Source organism: Hevea brasiliensis, chromosome 10 (genome assembly GCF_030052815.1).
Source record: "Hevea brasiliensis isolate MT/VB/25A 57/8 chromosome 10, ASM3005281v1, whole genome shotgun sequence".
NCBI lineage: Eukaryota > Viridiplantae > Streptophyta > Magnoliopsida > Malpighiales > Euphorbiaceae > Hevea > Hevea brasiliensis.
The window spans coordinates 88,145,579-88,163,252 of NC_079502.1; the positions used below are offsets into that span (position 1 = coordinate 88,145,579).

General features: G+C 35.3%; 1 non-coding gene across 1 annotated transcript; it reads left to right on the top strand.

Annotated features, from left to right (window-relative positions):
- Positions 1-14,554: 14,554 nt before the first annotated feature.
- Positions 14,555-14,661, top strand: LOC131169968 (small nucleolar RNA R71). The gene has a single exon (XR_009140913.1). It is a non-coding gene; the product is annotated as a small nucleolar RNA R71 (small nucleolar RNA).
- The last annotated feature ends 3,013 nt before the right edge of the window (positions 14,662-17,674 follow it).

Below are 17,674 nucleotides of genomic sequence, written 5' to 3' on the forward strand. Positions count from 1 at the left end.
TCTTCAATTTATTTTATATGTTCATATAGATCATGTAATCATGTTTAATTTGAGGGGATACACAACTCTGCACATGTTTAGTTTCTGTCTCCATATTTTTATTATTTTTCTTTATTTTCTGAATCTGTAAAAAATTTGTAAAAATTATATTCATATTTTACACGAAATTCCATTAATTTTAAGCTCAAGAATCACTAAAAAAGCTTTAATATTTTGTAAGTTATGGCTGTTTGAAATTAGGGTTCCTGTAAAATTTGATTTGCAGGATATCTGACTTGTGGAGCCCATATCTTCCTTGTTCCTTAATATTTTTGTGTAAATCTAGTGTCTAAAATTAATTTCAGACTCTTATGAATCTTTTCCAATTGGTTTTGCATTCATATCTGTTGTGGTTAATGAGTTATAAATTTTATAAAAAAGTAATACGATTTTGTCACTTAGAAAAGTTACGATTTATGTAGACCATTCGGTTAGGGTTTTGTTTGATTTATAAATTTTATGATCTTGTATGATATGTAGGCTATCTTCTGTAATTTTTTTTATGATTTTTAGGCATGTATAACTATTTTTAAAAAATCGGATTTCTTGCTACTGTTAATCTGCCAAAATTTAAAAATTGTATATTTATGCATGTTCTTGTATTTTCTTGGGTTTTAATTGATATTTGATCTATTTTTCCGTGTTCTTTTAATTCAAGAAGTGTTATGAAGTGTTTGGATAATGTTAGAAGACTTAGACCATTAGGTAGTTGTAATTAATTAGGAATCTTAACCCTTTAGGAGACTAGAGTTAGAATCCAATGTAAATTGTTATTAATATTTTCTTTATTTCTTTTATTTTCTTTAGTTTCTTTATTTTTTATTACAAACAAAATTGGTAAGTAGCCCTAAGGTAAGTACCAAAGAGGGCATTTGCGTGGAGCTTATATGGAGCTAAACGAGAGTAAGCCAGGGATATCATTGCCATACTAGAAGAGAAGACCCTTTTTTAAGGGTAGCTTGCCCCAATGGCAACTGCATTTACCAATAGGTAAGTAGCTCTAAACTTCTCGAATAACTATTGGCATAAAATTGTAGTAATAATAGAACTTTTATTTGGTAAATTAAAATTAACTTTGTTTTTAATTTAACTGACTTTTGCATGTAATTAATTTAAATAAATACTTTGTAAATTAAAATTAATCTTGTTTGTAAATTAAACTAACATTGGCATGTAAAATAAATTTAATTTAATACTTGGTAATTATAAAATAAATTTGCATGTTAGAAATCTTTATTAGGTTGTGATTGTTTGGGACTTATGTGATATTAGAATAAATTACACATGTACATAATTAACTTAGTTCAATTATCCTTAGGGTAACTTGGTGAAAATTAATTAATTAGGTTAAATAGAAACGTAGGGTTATTTGAAATTGAATTTGTTTGTAAATTAAATTCTCAATAATAAATTAATTTTAGTCATCTAGTAAATATCATTTAAATAATTAGCAACCCCATAGATAGGAATTACTTGTGCATGAAAATTATGTGTAAACAACAACCCTTTTGTGAATTACTTGCGTGTGTAGGATTAGAATTGCATTTTTTAGGATAAAGTTTAATAAAGGAATAATAAACAAGACTTCTAGAAACATTAGTAGAGGACTGGCACTCGAATCAACGAGGTTAGACCAGGCGTAAGGGGTGCCTAACACCTTCCCCTTACGTACCCACTATCCCGAACCTTGACATTGGGCTATGGTAATGACGGTTGTGGAAACTCTGCAAGGAGTAAGTTGCCATCCATGACCCTCGGAAGAAACACTGAATATGTCCCGGTTATTACCCGGGTGGCGACTCCTGTCTATCTATGCCTTAGTGGCATAAATCCTTAGTACCGTGGTAGTGTTATGGGAAGACGGTACTTACCAGTGGTTTGATTCTATTAGGATTGTATGAAGTGCATGTCTAGGAAATGCTGTCTAAGGAGATGGTACTTAAGTGAGACCATTGTGACTCCACCATCTTTCCTGGGCATTACCTGGTGCATTTTATATAATTCTAATGGATGATACTTCGCCTCACTCCCCCCTCCCTACAGTACATATAAATGTTTTTATATTTTAATAAAGTTATCAAAATTTAGAAAATTAAAAATGACTTCATCTTTTAAAAAGAAGTCATTTTTCTTAAAAATAATTTAATTTTCCCTTTGATTAGAAAAATAATTTTTGTTGACTCATTTTCCTAAGTGCTTCAAACACTAGAAAATAAGGAAAATATTTTTATAAAACAAACAGAGCTTAAATAATAGAAAAAATTTTCATGAAAAATATTTTCCTTAAAAATAAATAAATTATTTTCTTCGAAACAAATAGATAATGTATCAAAATTAATTTTCTACTTAGTTTAAGTAAGAATCTCTCATCTAGTCTAATAATTAATACCTAATCTCTTGCTATTTACAAGAAGCAGTCATTTGATAATACAACCATATTGTACATATATAATCACAGCTTGCCACTATATAATATGGTTGTATTTTACCTATTTTACCTTTAATTAAAATGAATTGTTCTAACTTAATTCGGTATAGTAATTAAAGATATATTACTAACTTAATAGGCTCAGGTTTTGATGTGGCCCAACCGCAAGTGTACGGGTCGTACAAGTAATATAGAAAAGATATCGTTCCCACGAGGAGTTATGTTAATGATTGAATTTTTGATATAAAAGGTGCCTAATTTAAACTATTTTTGAAATTAAAGCAATAAATTGATGGGTATTGAAGTATGAATTCTAAATATGTAAAATTAATGATCTATTCGACAATGTAATGATTAAACTAAAATTGCATCAAATTAAAATAAGCAGGTTGAAATATGGCAAAATTTAAAATGGCAAGCAATTAAATTCAATTAGAAATTAACAATGATAAAAAGGCGATTCCGGAGTTCAGGATTTCATATTCAAGCTATTTTGAGATTTTAAATTGGTTATCCAATCTTGTGGAACTTACGGGTTTTAAAGAGATTAATTCTTAAATCCTTTGAATACCCTTTCGAGTGAGACAAAGAGTGCCTTAATCAATCTAATCCTACTTTCGTGGACTTAGAGTTAATTAAGACCCATTAAGTTCTTTAATTAATCTGTGAATCCTCTTAATCCTTAGTCTATTTCTAGATCTAAGTTAATTAAATCTAATTTCTTGATTATCTATCACAAGGCCTTCTCCTTTCGGTGCCTCAACCATGGATTAAGAACATCACTTAATGGGATCCTACACTAAGCATGTCATTAAGCACACAAGAAATGAATAAACTCATCAAGACCACAACATATGGATTACCCAATCAAAATCCACAAAATATCTTAAATATTACAACCCTTACTCCAGATCTAAGTAAAACTACTCACTATCCATAATGTTTACAAGATATTCTGAGTTTATAAGGAAATAAAGCTTTAATCTAAGCTAAGAAATAAGAAACTAAACACTAGAAAGGTAGGAAAAATGTAAGAAAAGAAAGAAATCTCCAAATCTGGTTGGAAATTGTGTGGAAAATGATTATGTCTCTTCAGCTGCTCCTTTTTCTCTTCTTCCTTTCTTCTTCTCCTCCTTGTCTCCTTCTAAAATGGGAAATGAGGCTATTTATAACATTTTCTGACATGGAGCCCTAAAATGGTGTGTTTTAGGAGAGATTTTCAGAGAGAATCTTCTGCCAGCTCATTAATGAAATCTTTGTGGGACTGCATAAGTGGACTGCATAAGTCATGCAGTCCCTTATGCAAGTTTCGGCTGGTTTCTGGTTCACTTATGCAAAACTGCATGACCAGGTGCATAGGTTATGCACAATTCCGTGAGATTGCATAAGGGGGCGTGAATCTGCATAAGCCATGCACTCTCCTTATGCACAATTTGGCAGGTGTTGGAACAGTGATTCTTCTCCTTATGCAGATCTGCATGACTTATGCGGCAAGTTATGCGCAATTTGGCCAATGCATATTTCAACTTTGAAACTTGTTTTTGACATCTTTGGCTGTAGAGATCACTCCTCAATGGCAAAATTTCTTTTTAGTCCTTCCAAAACACCATTTTTCCTACAAAATAAAGTAAAATTTACAAATTAATCTATAATTGACAACTATGAAAAACTAACTAATTAACTAATGAAATTAGCTAAAAATGACTAATAATCAAATAAAATGGCTATGAAATTAAACCTAAATGACTATGCAAAATGTATGCATGAAATACCCCCAAACTCAAGCTTTTGCTTGTCCTCAAGCAAACTTTAAAATGTGATGCAAATTTTTTAGGGGTGCCTTATCCAAAGAGCTATGAAAATCATCTATTAGAGTAACTTAACACACCTTTAGCCATACCAGTAATCCATATACCCATCCTTCAAAATGCAAAGAATTTAATGCTTATCCAAGCTTTCACCGCTTAGCCATCAAGTCAATTATCATTCAAAATCCCCAAACCAACCAATCAAAAGAGAGAGTCATGCTCAAAAGGAATTCTAGGACAATCAATAATCAAAGTGTCTCTATATAGAATGATGGAATTAAATGAATGAATAGATAATTTTCCAATCCCATAGGCAAATTCCCTACTCCTATCTCCACTAATGTAGCAAGTACTATCAAGAGATCAAAGGTCTTTTTAGGGATGTAATGGTGCCATGGGGTTCAAAATGAGGTTAAGAAGAAAAATGGGTAAAAAGGATTCAAAGCATGAGAATATTTTCAATTTTGAAACATAAGGTACACTTCTTATTTTATTATATTTTTTTCCTTTTTTTTATATGGGGAAGAGAAATACACAATGGGGATTGTCAAGTGCTAGCATATTTTGCAAAACACGTAAAAATGGAGGGACATTTTGATACTTTAAACTTGTATCTTGCATTTTCTTTTGATGATTGTCCCTAAAATTGCCACCCCCAAACTCATTTCTTTTAATACTTTGGGTGGATTTCTTTCAATTTGTATGACAATAGTGAAAAGCACATATACTAGCACTTTTACAAGATGATAAGCATTTCTTCTCCCTTTTATTGAATTTTTTTCTTCTCTTTATATATATATATATATATATATATATATATATATATATATATATATATATATATATTTTTTTTTTATGTACATAATGTTATAAATAATTATTCTCATGAAAAGGGTTGGAGTGTTTGGTTCATTGGCTAGGTAACAATAAGGATTTCAAGAAAAATTAGGGATAAAAAGGCTCAAAGGGGTTTGCAAGGGTCAATTTTAATTAGGAAAAGGGCCAAAGGTTTAAAATGAGAAGGTTTAAATCAAAGAATGCCTAATCATCTCTCTTTTCAAGTACAAGCTGGTATTTCGCCTTGAAAGGTTTAGAAAATTTGTTCTACGATTGGTGAGACATCATTTGACTACCTTATATCCAATAACTCCCTCTAAACACTTCCATCTCCAAATGACTAGTTGGGTGGCTTTTTGGCTAAGAAGATATAGGCAAGGGATAGACATTTCAAAACCTTGCACCTCTTAGGAAACTTTCAATCCACAAGCCTAACTAAAGGTAAGTCAAATCACTCTCATAGGCACATTTTCAATATACTCAAGGGATTTGGCAAAAGATTTTAATGCATGATGCATGTTTCCTAAAAATGAGTAATGCATTAACTACATGGAGGAAGTCTATTTGTGTGCAATGTGTACAATTTCTAAGTGATGTATAATGTGTGTGTAAATGTGTTATGTATATGTATGTAAAGATGTATATGTAAAATATTTACAATATATGTAAATGGAATGGGATGAGATGCTCCTATACTCAAAATGTGAAAAATGAAGCTAAAATCAAAATGTGCACCCCCAAACTCAAAATTAGACATTGTCCTCAATGTCTCAAGCAGTGTATTATAAAAACTCAAAGCAAAGGGAATAACCAGGATTAGTGAAAATTAAGAGCAAAAAGAAAGAGTTACCTGGTATAGAGCAGATGAGAATTCAAGATATAATGGGGATGCATAAGAAGCTGCACAGGTTATGCAGAGTAAAGTCTTTATCGAGCAGTGCATAAGTAGGGTGCATAAGCCGTGCGGTTCGCATGAGTGGTAATAAGGATCGCATGTGCTATGCGAACATTTGCATAAGGGATTACGATGCATGCGATTCTGCATGAGTGGCATAAAGGACTGCATAGGCTATGCAGAACATTTGCATAAGGGGATTCACAGCCTGTGCAGTATATTCAAAAGCTGTTGCATGATGATTAGCAAGGAAAAAATGCAAACACCAGTAGAAGCATGCAAATATATACAGTGTATGGACAAGTATGCATAAAAGGGCAGTAAAGGCAATGAAAATCAATGAAAAACTAATGTAATAGCCATCCAATAAAACTTCAAGAAAAACAGAATTTAAAACAAACTAAAATTGTTTGAACATATTTACAAAGAAAAACTCCTAAAAGTTTGAACAAAAGTAAAACAGAAACTAATCTAATTCTATTATTTTGCCCTTGTCCAAAGATGTTGCTAAGAAATTTGGTTGGAGCTGGTTCTTTGTCAGTGATGGTTCTGGAGGAGGTGATGGAGGTGGAGGTGGCATTCCCAGAAAAATCATGAGCTGCTTCATCATCTCCTTTAATTCTTTCTGCTTGTCTCTGGTTTCCATGACAAAATCAAAGAGTTGATCATGACGATCCTTGAGGGTATTAAGACCAGTGTCAAGCTTCCTATCCACAAAGTATATATCATCACTAAGCCTTTCAAGATAGGTGAATAAGGCTTTAGTGTTGAATGCAGAGGGGCTGTGGATGAAGAGGGTTTAGCTGCAGAAGGTGTGGCCTGTGCAGAAGCTGCTGGGGTGTCCTGTGCAAGCTGAGTGGGTGGTGAAGGTTCAGCAGAATGCTGTTGGGCTGGTGGGACAGATTGTCCCTCTGGTTGTCTTGATGGGTTGATTTATTGCTGGTTGTGCAGTGTCAGAAGGTGGCAAGCTGAATCCTGTTTTGGATAGGTGTGTAGCATCAAAATATAGGGTGTCTGAAAGTGCTGCTAGTGGATGCTCTTCAGGATTAAAATCAAAATGCTGTGCTATAACAGTTATGAGCCCACCCAAGACAATGTCACCTATGGATTTGGTGGCAATATGCAACACATGCTCACAAAATAAGTAACCAGGAGAAACCTTGACCTTGTGAAAAGCACACCATAACATGAATAATTCAGATTTCCCAACAGCACCAGAACTAGTCCCTCTGCCCAAGATAGTGCTAGCAATAAGCCTATGGATAAACCTAAGTGCAGGGTCTAGTATTTGAGAGGTTTTGGATCTGCCAGCAGAAAAAGTCTGAGGTTGGATTGTGATAATTCTCCAAAATTGAGCAGCATTCCAAATACCTTTGTTTGCTACCTCTACCCCTGTATATGGTACTCTAAATAGCCCATCAATTGCAAACCCAAGAATGCTATGAAATTGGTCCAATGATAACTCTCTATTTTGCCCCAAACATCTAAATTTCATAGTTGGCTTATAATCTACGTCATGCAATTTCAGGGTAGCAGAAAATGAGGAAATAAATTCCAAAACTAAAGCTGGATAAACTATTTCTTGCTTATGCACAAATTCCATCCAACCCATACCATCAAGGTATGCAACCACATTATCAAATAAACCAAGTGATTGGAGAGAATCTGCAGAAATATACCTAGTGGGTTGCACCCTCCTTTCCTTAAGTCTCTTAAAGGTTGCCTTGTGAGTTGCATCAGGAAGAGGCCAAGGTAGTTTTGATACCTGTGATGCTGCTGACATTTGCTTTTTGCTGGAAGAGGGTGATTTGGCTTATGTGGAGGCTGAAGTTTTGGGTTTTTGGGTGGAGGCTCTGACATTGGGGTGGTGGGTGGTTCTTTGCGTTTTGAGAGAGGAGGTGTAGAAGCTATGGGTCGGGTGGATTTCGACCTGATTTTTCTCTTGTAAGTGGCTGTGGGAGGTGGTGGAGGGGTTTCTTGTGGAGGAGAATCGGGGTTAGGAGGCCGCATTGACAGGGGCGAAACTTGGAGAGGGGAAGTTTGAGGGGAATGAGGAGGCGATTCCATGGGTCGTCAATGGTGAGAAAGGAGGAAGTGAGGAGGAAAGTGAAAGATGCAGGGAGAAGTTAGGGCAAATGCGGCGAAAATAGGAGTGGAGAAGAAGGGGAGAGGTAATGCCGGAATAAATGGACGTGGGGGGAAAAAGAAGTGAACAGGAATATCGGGAAGTGGAGGTGGGAAAATGGGTGCCAAAAACAAATTTTGATTTGAACAGGGCATGTGTTAAGGCTGCATAAGGGGAAAAGTGGGTGTGCATAACTTATGCACTCTCTTATGCAGGTTTCGGTGGGTGATAAAAAGTGTGAAAAACTGATTATGCAAGAGTGCATAGCTTATGCGCTAACTTATGCAAGTTTCGGCCTGTTTTGGATTTCAGAGAAATAGGTCATGCGGAAGTGCATAAGTCATGCACTCTCCTTATGTAGGTCTCGGCAGGTTTTGGTTTTTGGAGAGTGTGGTCATGCAGAAGTGCATAAGTTATGCACTCTCCTTATGCAGGTCTCGGCAAGTTTTGAAATTCAGAGTTGGTGGTCATGCGGAAGTGCATAAGTTATGCACTCTCCTTATGCAGGTCTCGGTGGAAAGAGAAAATGCAGGATTTGAAGTCATGCAGAAGTGCATAAGTCATGCACATACTTATGCAAGTTTCGGCAGATATGAAATTTGACAAAAATGTGGCTATGCAGGTTTGCATAAGCTATGCACTCGCCTTATGCAGTTTGCAACAGAGGTGAAAAATGGCAAGAATTGTGGTTATGCAGGATTGCATAAGCTACGCACATCCTTATGCAGTTTTTAGCAAGATGAGAAAATGGCAAAATTTGTGATCTAAAAGCTGCATAAGCTTTGTAGTTGCTTATGCACAATTCAACAAGATTGAGATTACAATTGAAAATGATTTGCAAGTGTGAAAAATACCCTAGAATGAAGAAATATAATTCCATAAAGCATAAACCATGAGAAATTTTCACCAAAAAACACATCAATATATACAAAGTCCATCAAAATTGCATCACACAAGCTTGTAGAAGTGGATCCTGCATAAGAAGCATTTGTGAATCATGCCATTTCAATCAAATTCTGCAAATCAGCATTTAGCACATTAAGACTCAATAAAATCTGTATAAAGTTGCATTTATTCCATAAATGAGAATGGACTCCCCAAGTTATGCCAAGAAAATGCAATATTTCCACCTTAAATCCCACAACCCAAATAAGCTCAAAACTGCAAAAATGACTCACTTACCACCATATTAACATTATAAGCACAAATACTTAAAAGTTACACACCCATCCTCACCAAGAACATAAGTCATCTGCTGCAGACCCTTCTTTGCTGCAAAATTTCATTTTTTTCTTTGCATAAACTAGGAGCAAACCTGCACAGGTTATGCAGCAAAAATCAATCAATTTTGGGAGAATTGAAGGATAAAATGTTAGTTAAGGGTCACTCCCCAGCAGTTCACCAGCCTTCCTCCATTGAAATACATCTACAAGGGACAAGATTCAACAATGTCAAAAATTGAATTTGGGAAGATTTAACATAAAAACAAAAGCAATGTAAATAAAAGTAAATCAACAAAAAGGAAAATAAAAGAACTTGGGATGCCTCCCAAGAGGGCTAATTTATAGTCCTTAGCTGGACTTTTCATGCACTTCACTGAAAAGAGGTGAGGGATTGGAGAGCTTGTAACAGCTTGCTCCCTTTATTGGGTCTCCAGTTATGTAATATTTCAATCTATGCCCATTGACCTTAAAATTCCCAGATTTTTCACTCCAAATTTCAATTGCTCCATAAGGGAAAACCTTAGAAACTCTATATGGACCAGTCCACCTTGATTTAAGTTTTCCAGGGAACAATTTCAATCTTGAGTTGAACAACAAAACTGAATCACCCTCTTTGAATTCCTTTTTCCTAAGATGCTTATCATGCCAAACTTTAGTTCTTTCTTTGTAAATACGGGCACTTTCATAAGCATCCATCCTCAATTCTTCAAGCTCATTGAGTTGCAATAGTCTCTTTTCACCAGCTTGCTTAAGATCAAAATTCAAGGTCTGAATGGCCCAATATGCTCTATGTTCTAGCTCCATAGGTAAATGACAAGACTTACCATACACCAACCTAAAGGGAGTAGTTCCTATAGGGGTTTTGTAAGCAGTCCTATATGCCCATAAAGCATCATCTGGTTTGATAGACCAATCTTTCCGAGAATTGCTCACTGTTTTCTCCAAGATATGTTTGAGTTCTCTGTTAGAAATTTCAACTTGTCCTAAAGTTTGAGGGTGGTATGGGGTAGCTATCTTGTGCACTACACCATACTTCCTCATTAAGCTCTCAAATTGCTTATTACAAAAATGTGAAGCCCCATCACTAATTACAGACCTAGGAGCTCCAAACCTACTCAAAACAAATTTCTTCAAGAATTTCACTACCACTCTAGCATCATTAGTTGGAGTTGCAATAGCTTCCACCCACTTTGACACATAGTCAACCCCAACTAGGATGTATCTATTACCATATGAAAGAGGAAATGGCCCCATAAAATCTATTCCCCAGACATCAAATAATTCTACTTCAAGAATATCATTTAGGGGCATTTGATCTTTTTTTGACAAATTTCCACTCCTTTGACATTTATCACATTCCAACACAAGTTTCCTCACATCCTTAAAAAGATTTGGCCAAAAGAAACTAGCTTGCAAAATTTTACTAGCTGTTTTAGAGATTCCAAAATGTCCTCCATAATCAGAAGCATGGCAATGATGCATAACACTCTGTGTCTCCTCATCAGGAATATATCTTCTTATTAAACCATCACAACATCTCCTAAAGAGTAAAGGATCATCCCAACTATAAAATTTTGCCTCATGTAAAAACTTTTTCTTTTGTTGCCATGTCATTCCTAGAGGCAAAACTCCACAAGATAGATAATTAACCAAATCTGCATACCAAGGTAGTTTAGCAACAAGAGAGAAAAGTTATTCATCCAAGAAAAACTCATCAATAGGGACTTCATCCAATTCTTCATCATCCAATTTCAACCTACTAAGATTATCTGCAACTACATTTTCAGCTCCCTTCTTATCTCTAATCTCCAAGTCAAACTCTTGTAGCATAAGAATCCACCTAATGAGCCTAGGTTTAGCCTCTTTTTTACGGAGTAAATACCTGATGGCTGCATGATCTGAAAATATAACCACCTTTGAGTCAATAATGTAAGGTTTGAACTTTTCCAATGCAAAGACAATTGCTAAAAATTCCTTTTCAGTTGTTGCATAATTTGTTTAAGCCTCATCCAATGTTCTATTAGCATAATAAATAGCATAAGCCTTTTTGTCCTTTCTTTGACCAAGAACAGCTCCAATTGCATAGTTGCTAGCATCACACATAATTTCAAAAGGTAGGCTCCAATCAGGTGGTTGCATGATTGGTGCAGTGATAAGAGCTTTCTTCAACCTGCAAAAGGCATCCAAACACTCTTGGTCAAATACAAATGGTACGTCATGACTTAACAAATTAGACAAAGGTTTGGCTATTTTAGAAAAATCCTTGATAAAGCGTCTGTAGAACCTGGCATGTCCTAGAAAACTTCGAATTCCCTTGACATTGGTAGGAGGAGCCATCTTCTCTATCACTTCAACCTTGGCTTTATCAACCTCTATTCCTCTGTTAGACACCAAATGTCCGAGCACTATCCCTTCCTGAACCATGAAATGACACTTTTCCCAGTTTAACACAAGGTCAGTATCCGCACATCGCTGCGAAACTTTAGAAAGGTTAGCCAAGCATATGTCAAATGAAGATCCATAAACAGAAAAGTCATCCATAAAAACCTCCATTATGTCTTCAATGAAATCTGAGAAGATTGCCATCATGCACCTTTGAAAAGTGGCTGGTGCATTACACAACCCAAATGGCATCCTCCTATAAGCAAAGGTTCCATATGGACAAGTAAAAGTGGTTTTCTCTTGATCATTTGGATGGATAGGGATTTGAAAAAAACCTGAATACCCATCTAAATAGCAAAAATAAGAATGCCTAGCCAATCTTTCTAACATTTGATCAATGAAGGGAAGTGGAAAATGATCTTTCTAGTGGCAACATTTAGTTTTCTGTAATCTATGCACATCCGCCAACTAGTCACTGTTCTGGTGGGAATTAATTCATTATTTTCATTTTTGACAACTGTCATTCCACCCTTTTTTGGGACAACATGTACTGGGCTCACCCAAGTACTGTCTGAGATAGGATATATGATCCCTGCATCAAGCAACTTCAAAATTTCCTTTTTAACAACTTCTTTCATATTTGGGTTCAACCTCCTCTGATGTTCAATAGATGGCTTACAATTTTCTTCCAAAATAATTCTGTGCATGCAAAAGTGTGGGCTTATTCCCTTAATGTCATCTATGGTATATCCTAAAACTTTCCTAAATTGCCTCAACACTCTTAACAACTTATCAGCCTCTAAGGTACTCAAATTTGCATTATTAGTGCCAAGAAATTCATACCTGAGCTAAGAAGGAAGTTGCTTAAGTTCTACCTTAGGTGCATCTTCTTCCTTGAATGATGGTTGCTTAGATTCGACTTTTTCCTTTTGTGTGAGTTGAAAAACTGGAGCAGAAATGAATGGTGGACTACCCTCTAAATGTTGAGCATATGCAGCCACATGAGGGTTGTCATAGTCTATGCCTCCTCCATGAACCAAGCAATTTTCAAGTGGATCTTCTGGATATTTCTTTCTGAAGTGTTCTTCAACCAGCTCATCAATAATATCAACTCTCAAACAAGTATCAGCTTCAGAATGATGCTTCTTCATAGTGTTATTAATATTGAAAACCAATTGATCCTCACCAACTCTAAGAGTCAATTTTTCTCCCTTAACATCAATCAATGCTCCTGCTGTAGCTAGAAATGGTCTTCCCAAGATAATTGGGATATTAGAATCCTCCTCCATGTCCAAGATGACAAAGTCAACAGGTATATAGAACTTCCCAACCTTCAGAGGCACATTCTCCAAAATCCCTTCAGGATACTTAATTGATCTGTCAGCTAACTGAAGAGAAATGTGGGTTGGCTTTAGATCTCCCATATTGAGCTTCTCATAAATGGAGAGGGCCATAAGGCTAACACTAGCCCCTAAATCACATAAAGCTTTTGTAGAACATGATTCCCCAATGTGGCATGGAATTGAAAAACTCCTTGGATCCTTGAGCTTTGGAGGAAGTTTCCTTTGGAGGATAGCACTACATTCTTCTGTCAAAGCTACAGTTTCATGGTCTTCAAGTTTCCTTTTGTTTGAGAGAATTTCTTTCAAGAATTTTGCATAAGAGGGCATTTGTGAAAGAGCATCAATAAAAGGCACATTTATGTAAAGCTTCTTCAAAACCTCTAAGAACTTCCCAAATTACTTATCAAGCTTGGCTTTTTGAAATCTTTGTGGAAAGGGAAGTTGTGGCTTGTAAGGCTCTGGAGGTATATATTTCTCTTCCTTCTCTTCAATTTTCTCTTTACATTTTTCTGCACTTTCTTTCTCACTTTCTTGTTTTTCACTCTCATCAATTTCTTTCTCATTTTCTCTCCTCTCACTATTTTCACTTTTCTCATTTTTTTCACTCTTCTCATTATTTACAACTTTCCCACTTCTTAAAGTAATAGCTTGACACTGCTCTCTTGGGTTTTCTGGTTGATTTGGTAGCTTTCCAAAAGACTTGGTACCTGAGGAAGATGCTTGTTGTGCAATCTGATTTTCCAGCATTCTGTTATGTGTTTGCATCTGTTCTAGCCTTGCTTTCATCTCTCTCATCTCCTAATCATGCTTAGTTTGGTTAGCAAGAATCTGTTGCAATAAAGCTTCTGTGGTGGAACTTTGTTCTTGCTGTTTTGGTGGAGGATTCATATTTTTCTGCTGAAAATTAGGCAATGGTTGCCTATTTTGCTGATATGGAATTCCTTGTTGCTGTTGTGGTTGAAAATTCTGATTTGGAACTTGACTTTGCTGATTTCCCCATGAAAAGTTGGGATGATTCTTCCAAGTTGGATTATAAGTTTGAGAGTAAGGATTCCCCATTTGTTTGTTTCCATAATTACCAACATATGCAGCTTGCTCTCCATAGTCTACTCCACAGCTAGTAGTTCCTTATGCATAAGCAACTTGTTATGAACTTCCAGATGATGATGATGAACTAACCAACATACTTAAATCTTCCATCTTCTTAGCCAAGACATTTGTAAGTGCATCAAACTTGGCATTAATCATGTTGAATGGATCAAGGTCATACATTCCAGCAGCTTGCCTCCTTTGAGTTGGAGCTGGTCCTCTTGGACTACTCCAAAGATGAGTATTCTTTGTAATTTTCTCCAATAGCTCATAAGCTTCATCTTTATGCTTCATAATAAATTCTCCTCTTGTTTGAGCATCAATAATCCCTCTAATTGCAGGAGTGACATTTGTGTAAAAATTCTGGTTTATCATCCATTTAGGAATGGCATGATGTGGGCATTGTCTCTTTAATTCTTTCCATCTCATCCAAGACTCATAGAGAGTTTCATCTTCTCTTGGTCTAAAAGCTGTCATTTGATTCCTCAATTCTTGAGTTTTTCCAGGTGGAAAATATTGTGCAAGAAATGCATCAGTGAGTTGCTCCCAATTTGTGATGGAGTTGTGAGGTAAAGAATCAAGCCAATCCAATGCTCTATCTTTCAAAGAGAATGGGAATAGCTTCAATCTTGCTGCATCATCAGATACTCCAGGTTGTTTTTGCATGTCACAAATCATAGCAAACTTCTTTAGATGTGAGTGTGGATTTTCAGAAGGATGTCCTCCAAATTGAGAATTTTGAATCATTTGAAGAACTCCAAAATCCATCTTGTAGCTATTTGCATCAATTCTTGGTCTTGCTATGCTTTCTCTCAAGTCATCAAAACGAGGAAAAGCATGATCCATCATACTTCCCCTAGGCACATTAGCATTTACAACTTCTTCACCTTGGGCTACATTTTCATTGTTTCGATTATTTCCAGCATTACCACCAATTCTAATTCTTTCATCAGCCATGTCTGCTTCTAATTCAGCTTCTCTCAATGCTTCTTTTCTTCTTCTGGTTTCTTTCTTGTTGGCTTTACAAAATTTCTTAATTTCAGGATTAAACAGTAAGGATGTGTCACTTGTGCTTCTAGCTCTTCTCATAAAAGATTAAAAGTACCTGAAAAAGAACAAACAAACACAAAAAATGAAAAGATAACAAAGATAAAACTAAAAACAACTAAAATAATCAAGAATTCAATCTTAAACAAACAACTCCCCGGCAACGGCGCCAAAAACTTGATGTGGCCCAACCGCAAGTGCGCGGGTCATACAAGTAATATAGAAAAGATATCATTCCCACGAGGAGTTGTGTTAATGATTGAATTTTTGATATAAAAGGTTGCCTAATTTAAACTATTTTTGAAATTAAAGCAATAAATTGATGGGTATTGAAGTATGAATTCTAAATATGTAAAATTAATGATCTATTCGACAATGTAATGATTAAACTAAAATTGCATCAAATTAAAATAAGCAGGTTGAAATATGGCAAAATTTAAAATGGCAAGCAATTAAATTCAATTAGAAATTAACAATGATAAAAAGGCGATTCCGGAGTTCGGGATTTCATATTCAAGCTATTTTGGGATTTTAAATTGGTTATCCAATCTTGTGGAACTTACGGGTTTTAAGGAGATTAATTCTTAAATCCTTTGAATACCCTTTCGAGTGAGACAAAGAGTGCCTTAATCAATCTAATCCTACTTTCGTGGACTTAGAGTTAATTAAGACCCATTAAGTTCTTTAATTAATCTGTGACTCCTCTTAATCCTTAGTCTATTTCTAGATCTAAGTTAATTAAGTCTAATTTCTTGATTATCTATCACAAGGCCTTCTCCTTTTGGTGCCTCAACCATGGATTAAGAACATCACTTAATGGGATCCTACACTAAGCATGTCATTAAGCACACAAGAAATAAATAAAACTCATCAAGACCACAACATATGGATTACCCAATCAAAATCCACAAAATATCTTAAATATTACAACCCTTACTCCAGAATCTAAGTAAAACTACTCACTATCCATAATGTTTACAAGATATTCTGAGTTTATAAGGAAATAAAGCTTTAATCTAAGCTAAGAAACAAGAAACTAAACACCAGAAAGGTAGGAAAGATGTAAGAAAAGAAAGAAATCTCCAAATCTGGTTGGAAATGGTGTGGAAAATGATTGTGTCTCTTCAACTGCTCCTTTTTCTCTTCTTCCTTTCTTCTTCTCCTCCTTGTCTCCTTCTAAAATGGGAAATGAGGCTATTTATAACATTTTCTGACATGGAGCCCTAAAATGGTGTGTTTTAGGAGAGATTTTCAGAGAGAATCTTACTTGACTCATTAATGAAATCTTTGTGGGATCGCATAAGTGGACAAGATAAGTCATGCAGTCCCTTATGCAAGTTTCAAATTGAGCTGTTCACTTATGCAAAATCGCATGACCAGGTGCATAGGTTATGCACAATTCCGTGAGATTGCATAAGGGGGTGGGGCGTGAATCTGCATAAGCCATGCACTCTCCTTATGCACAATTCGGCAGGTATTGGAACAGTGATTCTTCTCCTTATGCAGATCTGCATGATTTATGCGGCAAGTTATGCGCAATTTGGTCAATGCATATTTCAACTTTGAAACTTGTTTTTGACATCTTTGGCTGTAGAGATCACTCCTCAATGGCAAAATTTCTTTTTAGTCCTTCCAAAACACAATTTTTCCTACAAAACAAAGTAAAATTTACAAATTAATCTATAATTGACAATTATGAACAACTAACTAATTAACTAATGAAATTAGCTAAAAATGACTAATAATCAAATAAAATGGCTATGAAATTAAACCTAAATGACTATGCAAAATGTATGCATCAGGTTTAAGCTTCATTCTTCCAACTCCCGAATTAAAAATAAATAAAAAATACAACAACCGTAATAAATCCTAAATTCTCATATTCAACTTCATAATGGAACGGAAGAGTTGCAAAATCGTTTACGTTTGTGAAATGAATAAATGCATCCATTCCTTAAATAATATTATTAGATAATAGACTTGAGGGCTCTTGGTCCTCCGCCTGCGTCTGCTTCTGCGCCTGCGTCTGCAATCTGGATCTGGAGTCCTGTTCATGGGAAACACACGTCTGTGATGTTCAACAATCACATTCTTCTGTCTCAATATTTTTTAGTGAAAAAGATGGACCATGCAAGTAATATTAAGCATGCAATTGCAAGTGCATCAGTCAAAACTTGTTTGAATTAATCTACAAATTAATTAATGTATGCATGCTGAAAGAAAGAAAATAAATCCATAAGAGCTGGTGGAATAGAGCATCAAACTATAATTATAATATATATATATAATTCAAAAACATGGTGGTGAATGTTGAAATCATTATTTATTTTGGTTTGGGCCAAAAGCATAATCCAAAGCATTTATGCCGTTTTCATTTCTTTCAGCTCACTGTATTTGGACTCTTCATATTAAGATTGATGGATCTGCGTGCCTTCTTAAGTGGGCTTTATATGCTTGA